Source organism: Sinocyclocheilus grahami, unplaced genomic scaffold (genome assembly GCF_001515645.1).
Source record: "Sinocyclocheilus grahami isolate Dianchi unplaced genomic scaffold, SAMN03320097.WGS_v1.1 scaffold642.1, whole genome shotgun sequence".
NCBI classification, from domain to species: Eukaryota; Metazoa; Chordata; class Actinopteri; order Cypriniformes; family Cyprinidae; genus Sinocyclocheilus; species Sinocyclocheilus grahami.
Window position 1 is genome coordinate 168,968 of NW_015505821.1, and position 10,081 is coordinate 179,048.

Genomic DNA, 10,081 nt, shown 5'->3' on the forward strand with positions numbered 1-10,081 from the left:
TGCGTTTTTATTGAGTAGGTCTTCCAATAACAGAAATTAGTGATTTACACCAATATGTGATGTTGCTGCTGGGCAATTAACCCTCGTTGTGGAGTAAATTAAGACATATTTATGATAATATAAATGACCCATTGAAAGGCCAGTGAAGGTATACTGCCAGTTAGTGATATAGACTACATTTGGGCATGAGGTTGTGGGTTTGCGCACTCATTTCAAAATTATATAAAATAACCACAGGGTTGGATTTAGTTTGCAATTTGGATTATTTTATTAAGATCCTATTTGTCCTGATAAACAATTTCAACTATTTCTGAAGTGCTTCTTGTTGGAAAGCACTCTTACCACAATGTTTTTCTGTTGGACTTGTGTAGGCCCAAGGTGTTATTTTTATTTTGTTATTTTTTTTCTTTGTTCTGTTAAAAGCTGTTAAATTATTAAGCAGTGTCTCCTGTAGTTATTTATCCTTGTATTTTATGTGGTGACCACTGGGAGGTGCTCTGAGCATATATTTTTCTTTCTTGGTTTTCTTCCCTGACATGATGAATGTTGCAAAGCGAAAGTAAAAGTTTCACACAAGTTCGTTGCGTTCTAACAGGAAAGAGTTTCGTGTCTTTATTTAAAATCAACACTTTCTCACATAACGCAGTGATGCAGCCCGTGCATAGAATGAATAATCGATTCTCGAGCCATTGATATCAACCAATTCAGCACCACCGCCATGCACATCACCTGGTAACATCACACGTAAGAAGATATATCTTAAGCAACCTCCTAAGGCATAGGTCTTCAACCCTGCTCCTGAGGACCCACTGTCCTGCAAAGTTTATTTCCAACCTGCTTCAGCACACCTGGCCTGTGACTTTAAAATGTGATCCTGAAGACCTTGATTATCTGGTTTAGGTGTGTTTGATTAGGGTTGGAGCTGAACTCTGCAGGACAGTGGGTCCCCAGGAGCAGGGTTGAAGACCTATGTCCTAAGTTTGGGGAACACGCCTAGAAATGGTACACTTTTAGTTAAGGCATACCTTTAGAGTCTTCGTAGCGCACTAAGAGACAGCATTATCGGAAACGCAGCCCAGCTTTTTCCACTTTTGATGTTACTTCTACTGAGAAATCAGTATTAGAGTAGGCTAATTAAATATTAGCTTAGTTATCACCAAATCCCACTCTATTTTGTTGTAGATGTTTTTTTGGCGTATTGATTACCATTTGTATAACCAGTTTTACTACAAATACCATGGTTAAACTTTGGTTGGCAAAACCATTTTTAATAGTTTGTAGTGTCCCCAGGAGCAGGGTTGAAGACCTATGTCCTAAGTTTGGGGAACACGCCTAGAAATGGTACACTTTTAGTTAAGGCATACCTTTAGAGTCTTCGTAGCGCACTAAGAGACAGCATTATCGGAAACGCAGCCCAGCTTTTTCCACTTTTGATGTTACTTCTACTGAGAAATCAGTATTAGAGTAGGCTAATTAAATATTAGCTTAGTTATCACCAAATCCCACTCTATTTTGTTGTAGATGTTTTTTTGGCGTATTGATTACCATTTGTATAACCAGTTTTACTACAAATACCATGGTTAAACTTTGGTTGGCAAAACCATTTTTAATAGTTTGTAGTTACCATGGTTTAACTGTAGTAACCATGTATTTATTTTTATTTTTTGTAGTAAAACCATGGTTAATCTTCATAAGGGTAAACTGTTATGCTGCCTCAGAAGCCAGATAGCACACGTACGTCTGCAAGATGTCTGTTAAAGATCGCTTCATCTGGAAAGCATCTGCTGTGTACAAACATCTGATAGATGTCAAGTTTTACATACATTCTAAATCATAAACATCTTAAAGACATCTTCTAAATGTCTATTTGATATCTGATAGGAAACGTCCTATATACTATTGCAGATGAGCAAACACTCTAAAAAATATGTCTTGCAGATGTAAATGCAGACGTCAAACAGAGTCTCCGTGATGTACGTGTGCTATCAGGGAGCCTGTCCGAATTCAGTTTCCACAGGTGCCTTTGTGTGAGGCAACAAGTCAGTAGCCTAATCTGATCAAAATCACTCGCGTTCTGGGGGCGCCAAAACCTCCTTCAAGATGGAAATTGTGTTCCGGTGATCGAGGGTTTTCATCAAGCCGCAGAATAACAAAGCAACAGCAGTACAAAAGTCGCCCAATTCCATGGGAAAGCCACGATCTTGGCAAAACTGCTAGTATGCTACAGTATTTAACTTTTAGCCCTCTTGCGGTTAATGAAAACAACTGCAATGTGTCTTGCGGAAGACATTGTTTTGGTTGTGGAAGACATTGGTTTTGGTTTTACATGTCAACTACCAGTCATAAGTAGACTGTCTACTTAATATCTGCTAACATATTATTTTGATGGTTCCCCAACAGACATTCTGCTTACTTTAAGTAACTTTGCAATAACATGTCAATTTATTCTACTAATCCTGACCCTAACTTAACAGTCTAATACTGTAATGAGAGTTAGTTGACATGTAGTTGCAAAGTTACTTATAGTTAGCAGAATGTCTAAAGTGGACGGTCCAAATAAAGTGTTACCATTTCCGTCGATCCAAATAAATCCAATCCGATTCACATTTTATGTGTTCCGCACTTCAGAACTGAGGAAAGCCACTGTTATAATGTCACCGGTGCTGGTCGTGCATCCAAAAGTGTGATAGTTGCAACTTGCAAACATTTATTTGTGGTGCTGCCCTGCTAGTCTTTCATTATAAGTGTATTGTAGTAATTATATTCGTTTTTACAAATTGAGAGACAATGCTGAAATTATAATCTCTGGATTTTCACCCATATCTAAATATACAACGCATTTCATAACACTACAAAAACTATATAAGTAAGGTAAACATTTCTTCTTAGTAAAGCATTTTCAGCTACATTCCTATAAATAAACGAATGAATTAATGTTTATTTTTACATATCTGTGGATCACAAAAACCAAAATATGTGAAATAATACTTTTTCCCCCTTTACAGTATGCTTAACTTTTCCATTACAAAGGCCTTTCATTCATCTGGAAAGCATCTGCTGTGTACAAACATCTGATAGATGTCAAGTTTTACATACATTCTAAATCATAAACATCTTAAAGACATCTTCTAAATGTCTATTTGATATCTGATAGGAAACGTCCTATATACTATTGCAGATGAGCAAACACTCTAAAAAATATGTCTTGCAGATGTAAATGCAGACGTCAAACAGAGTCTCCGTGATGTACGTGTGCTATCAGGGAGCCTGTCCGAATTCAGTTTCCACAGGTGCCTTTGTGTGAGGCAACAAGTCAGTAGCCTAATCTGATCAAAATCACTCGCGTTCTGGGGGCGCCAAAACCTCCTTCAAGATGGAAATTGTGTTCCGGTGATCGAGGGTTTTCATCAAGCCGCAGAATAACAAAGCAACAGCAGTACAAAAGTCGCCCAATTCCATGGGAAAGCCACGATCTTGGCAAAACTGCTAGTATGCTACAGTATTTAACTTTTAGCCCTCTTGCGGTTAATGAAAACAACTGCAATGTGTCTTGCGGAAGACATTGTTTTGGTTGTGGAAGACATTGGTTTTGGTTTTACATGTCAACTACCAGTCATAAGTAGACTGTCTACTTAATATCTGCTAACATATTATTTTGATGGTTCCCCAACAGACATTCTGCTTACTTTAAGTAACTTTGCAATAACATGTCAATTTATTCTACTAATCCTGACCCTAACTTAACAGTCTAATACTGTAATGAGAGTTAGTTGACATGTAGTTGCAAAGTTACTTATAGTTAGCAGAATGTCTAAAGTGGACGGTCCAAATAAAGTGTTACCATTTCCGTCGATCCAAATAAATCCAATCCGATTCACATTTTATGTGTTCCGCACTTCAGAACTGAGGAAAGCCACTGTTATAATGTCACCGGTGCTGGTCGTGCATCCAAACGTGTGATAGTTGCAACTTGCAAACATTTATTTGTGGTGCTGCCCTGCTAGTCTTTCATTATAAGTGTATTGTAGTAATTATATTCGTTTTTACAAATTGAGAGACAATGCTGAAATTATAATCTCTGGATTTTCACCCATATCTAAATATACAACGCATTTCATAACACTACAAAAACTATATAAGTAAGGTAAACATTTCTTCTTAGTAAAGCATTTTCAGCTACATTCCTATAAATAAACGAATGAATTAATGTTTATTTTTACATATCTGTGGATCACAAAAACCAAAATATGTGAAATAATACTTTTTCCCCCTTTACAGTATGCTTAACTTTTCCATTACAAAGGCCTTTCACAAGCTCATGTTGATAGTCCAGGTTTGGTCTTTTGCCGTTTTTGTAGAGTTTGATAGTGTTCTTAATTGCTTTGATGGTGTTACGGGACGAACGAGACGTGAGACATGCGGATCCATTTGCAAGCTTTATTTAGGAGACGTGGTCAGAAACAGGCATGGGTCAGACAATGGCAAACTGGTATGAAGAAGACAAGTCAAGAGCAATCAGGTAAACAAGTGAGGGTCAGTCGATGGTGAACGTAATCCAACAGGGCGAGACTAGAGGGATAATCCAGGTACAAGGAAAAGGTCCAGGCAGGGGCAAACAGTATTCGAACAGGGCAAGACGAGAGAGGTAATCCAAAGTACACAGGCAATGATCAGAACATGAGAAAACACAGACAAGGCAAGACTAAGCTAAGACTAGGAAACTTAAAGCAGGCTCCGTAAGGTAGCTATCAGCTATAGCAGTGATACATGCTAAACAATATTCGACGTTAAATGGTGGTGTGAGACTGATTTATATAGTGTGTTATTGGTAGCAGCTGTGTGTGATTGGTTTCAGGTGAGCTTGTGATTAGTGCAATGGAGCATGGGAAATGTAGTCCAGGGTGATGTGTAACAGTCTGTGTAGTGTGAGAGTCCATGTGGAGAGCGGGTGACCTCTGGTGGTGAGTGAACAGAGGTTTATAGACTGGATTCGTGACAGATGGAACACTGAATAATGTCACTGACTAGGTTTCTGCATCTGCATTTAAACAACCTGTTTAATGCGAAATATGTTTCTTCTCATGTTTTTCACTATACTGGCCACAAGAGAAATATTAAGGGAATAATATAAGATAAGATTATATACCGTTATCAGCATATGTTGAAGTAGTTTCGTGTCTCGTTGACTCAGAGAATATGTGCCGTTAATGCAGCTTTAGAAAGCTCCGTCAGTTTTTATTTACTTTCACTTTCTCTATAGTCAATTGACTGACTTTCACCGGCATAACTCTTGTGCACAGTTTGCGCGTTGCTTGCTTGTGTTGCTTGACCCCTCCTCCGTAATATCAATTGTTTATAGGCCACATATTAGGCACTTCTCTCTTTTTTTAGGTTTTTAATGTTTATTTTTCTATGTTAATGAAAGTTGGGGGGGGGCTGTGCCGGGGCTAAGCAAGTTTCTGATGGGGCTATAGCCGCGTCAAGCCCTGCCCTAGCGCCGCCACTGCGCATTCGCATGCGTATGAATGGAAGTCAATAGAGCGGAAAGTGCAGTGTGACCGCGGCTTGACAACAGAGATGTCAAAAGTATCCGGGCTGCGTTTCCGAAACCTTCTTAACGCTATGTAGACCTTAAGTTATGCCTTAAGTTGTACCTTATCGTTAATATGTGTTTCCTAGGGGTGTAATGGTACACAAACATGACGGTACGGTACCTCAGTTTTGACATCACGGTTCCTTACGGTTTTGGTACTGCAGAGGGAAAAACTAAACATAAAATTGCTTTTTTTAAATTAAACCGTGGTTTACTGAACAAATGGCAAAATGGTTTCTTTAAATAAATTTAATTACAAAAATTTTCTTAGGGATAAAAATCTACCTCAGATTCTGCTCTAAACTATATGGAGCCATTTACATTATTTATTATAAGGTTACAATTAACAACAGAGCCCAAACTTAAATTTAATGACTATTTATTTTTTATAAAATAATCACACAAAAAAAATTTGTGAGCAAACATGTAAATTGCACATAATGCAGTTTTTAAATTAACTTCTGATTTATACAATTTCTGTTTGTTGTTGAAATATCATTTACACAGTGGCTGTCACAATTGTTTCATAACAGATTTATTTAAACATACATTTAATAATTATTCTAAGACATCTCTAACAGGTCAAATAAAATGTAATGAGTACATAGTCTAATATTTTGTGAAATGCTCTTCTTTGCACTTCACTTCTCTAGCGAATGAGCTGTGGACACTGATGACATACCTGAGGTAAATGAAATGCTATGCACATTTTGTTTACAAGCTGTATTGATGTGTTTCTGTGGTTGAAATGCTGATTGAGCGATTACAAGAGGCATGAGATGTTCATTCTTGTTTATTTCATGTTAAAACTAGTACTAAAGAGGAAGAGATGATCGCGCAGCCGTTAGAACTGAGGTGTTTATACAGCAATCATCGCACCACATCAACGAGCGTCAAAACGGCATTTATTGTTTGAATTTCCTGAATAAAATGGACATAATTTGAAAGATGAGACTTTGTTTCTTATTAGAAGTAACAATATATAAAACTGGAAATTTCCAATGAAGTCCCGCTCCTGTAGTGGTTAAAACAGTGTTGTAGCCTATTTGTTCGGTACACATGGGTACCTAACCAAAAGACCCGTACCGAAAAGTTTCGTGTATATGTAGAATACGTGTACCGTTACACCCCTAGTGTTTCCAGAAACATAAGTATACCTTCTGTAAGTCATTCTTTTGTAAAGTTGGTCTGGACCAGTCTTAGCTATAGCCTACCTTATCACTGTTGACAGTTCACTGTTCTTTACATCTCAGTCTAGGTAATACACCCAGTGTTCAATTAAGCTGCAATTCTTAAAAATATATATTATACTGTATATATGTACAGTGGGTACGGAAAGTATTCAGACCCCCTTAAATTTTTCACTCTTTGTTATATTGCAGCCATTTGCTAAAATAATTTAAGTTAATTTTTTTTCCTCATTAATGTACACACAGCACCCCATATTGACAGAAAAACACAGAATTGTTGACATTTTTGCAGATTTATTAAAAAAGAAAAACTGAAATACCACATGGTCCTAAGTATTCAGACCCTTTGCTCAGTATTTAGTAGAAGCACCCTTTTGATCGAATACAGCCATGAGTCTTTTTGGGAAAGAGGCAACAAGTTTTTCACACCTGGATTTGAGGATCCTCTGCCATTCCTCCTTGCAGAGCCTCTCCAGTTCTGTCAGGTATAAATAAATGATATATATAAAGAGACATACTCAATGGACCTACCCCCTCAGCCCCAAAATTCAGCTGCTGACGGCTCTCCTCTCTCTCTCTTTTTTCTCCACCATAGTAGCTGTTAATTATATGTTTCCATTGTTGTGCTTTTATAGAGTAGCTCATCCAGTAACATAAATTAATGATTTACACCAATATGAGATGCGTCTGCTGGGCAATCAACCTTGGTTGTGGAGTAAGTGAGCACTCTTACCTGAATGCTTTTCTGTTGGGCTTGTGCAGGCCCAATGTGTCTGTGTGTGTGTCTGTGTTTTCTCTCTCTCTCTCTTCTGTTAAAATCTGTTAAATTACTAAGCAGTGTCTCGTGTAGGTTTTTTCCCTTGTGCTTTATGTGGTGACCACTGGCAGGTGCTCTGGGCATATCTTTTTCTTTCTTGGTTTTATTCCTTGACGTATGTTGCAAAGCGAAAGTAAAAGTTTCAGCAAGTTCGTTGCATTCTAACAGGAAAGAGTTCCTTGTCTTTATTTAAAATCAACACTTTTTTTTTTATAAAGAACACACTTTCTCAGATAACGCAGTTATGCAGCCCGTGCATAGAATGAATAATCGATTCTCGAGGCATCGATATCAACTAATTCAGCACCACCTCCATGGACAGCACCTGGTAACGTCGCACGCAAGGAGGTATATCTTAAGCAGCCTCCTAGCCTCTTTTAGCGTGCTACGAAGACTCGAAAGGTATGCCTTAACTAAAGCTGTACCATTTCTAGGCATGTTCCCCAAACTATACCTTAGGAGGCTGCTTAAAGGGGTCGTATGATGCGATTTAAATTTTTCCTTTCTCTTTGGAGTGTTACAAGCTCTTGGTGCATGAAGAAGATCTGTAATGTTGCAAAGACTAAAGTCTCAAATCCAAAGAGATATTCTTTATAAAAGTTAAGAGTCAGCCACGCCTACCTAAAATGGCTCGTTCTAAGACGCCCCCACATATCTACGTTACAATCTGGGAAGATTTGCATAACGCTGCCCAAATGTTCACGTAAAGAAAGAAGGTGTAACTTTTATTCTCGCTGTAGTATTGTTGCTGCCGCCGCCATGTCGTGAAGGCGCTGTGTGCTTCTTTTGTGAAAGCGAAACTACTTTGTTTGGCCTTCCAAAAGAGGACGATATCTGCTTAGTCATGCCTGGAGCTGATCCGTGCTGGTCGCAGAGGAAATACTTCATCTTCGCGCTGTCGATCGCCGGATCGGCTTTCACCGTGGACGAAGCGGAGTCTAGCCCGGGGTCCACTCCGGGGTCGTCACATGTGGTTGCCGCAGGCATCACAATATGGTAAGGGACATAACATTTCCATCACATGCTTGAGGAATTCGGCCAATCACAACGCACTGGATAGCTGGCCAATCAGAGCACACCTGGCCTTTTCAGACCGATGAGCTTTGTAAAAATCGACGCGTTTCAGAAAGGCGGGGCATAGAGGAGAAACAATAATGTACAGTATGTGGAAAATAATGTGTTTTTTTTAACCTTAAACCGCATAAACACATTTCATTACACCAAATAAACAAAATAGTGTTCTTTTTAGCAGCATCATATGACCCCTTTAAGCGACGTTACCAGGTGCTGTCCATGGAGGTGGTGCTGAATTAGTAGATATCGATGGCTCGAGAATCAATTATTCATTCTATGCATGGCCTGCATAACTGCATTATGTGAGAAAGCAGTGTTCTTTATAAAAGAAGTGTTGATTTTAAATAAAGACACTGAACCTTTTCCTGTTAGAACGCAAAGAACCTACTTGAAACTTTTACTTTCGCTTTGCAACATACATCATGTCAGGGAAGAAAACCAAAAAAGAAAATTATATTCCCAGAGCACCTCCCAGTGGTCACCACATAAAATACAAGGGAAAAAACCTACATGAGACACTGCTTAATAATTTTACATCTTCTAACAAAAGAAAAAAAGAAAGAAAGAAAAAACATAGGCCTACACAAGTCCAACAGAAAAATATTCTGGTAAGAGTGCTTTCCAACAAGAAGCATTTCAGTTCAAATTGCATTTATCAGGACTCATGGGATCTTATAAAAAATAATACAAATTGCAAACTAAATCCAACACTGGATATTTTATATAATTTCGAAATGAGTCAACCTCATGCCCAAACATATCATGCGTATCACTAACTGGCAGTATGCCTTCACTGGCCTTTGAAAGGGTCATTTATATTCTCATAATATATTTTCCATAGTGTCTTCATTTACTCCACAACCAGGGTTGACTGCCCAGCAGCCGCATAACACATTGGTGTAAATCACTAATTTCTGTTATTGGATGACCTACTCAATAAAAATGCAACAGGAGAAACATATAATCAACAGCTACTATTGCGGAGAAAAAGAGAGAGAGAAATTTGTCTTGACAAAATCGGACCAACAAGATCTAAAAGCTGCTCAATTTGCTGGCGTGCCGGCAATTTTTTTATTTGTTTGTTTTTGTTTTGTTTTAATTTTAAAAAATCTAAAGTTTTAGTGCACATATACACTATATGGATCCGCGGATGGCATCATCTTTGATTTTGCACAACTATTATATTCGTATAGAACGAGATGTAAAGAACAGTGAACTGTCAAAAGTGATAAGGTATAGCTAAGACTGGTCCAGACCAACCTTACAAAAGTATGACCTACAGAAGGTATACTTAAGTAAGAATGTTTCGAGAAACACGTAAAGGGTTATTTTTATTGAACCCTTAAAAAGGACATTTAGAACATTTTAGGGGTCCCAAATATGTAATATGTTTAAGGTTCTATAGAA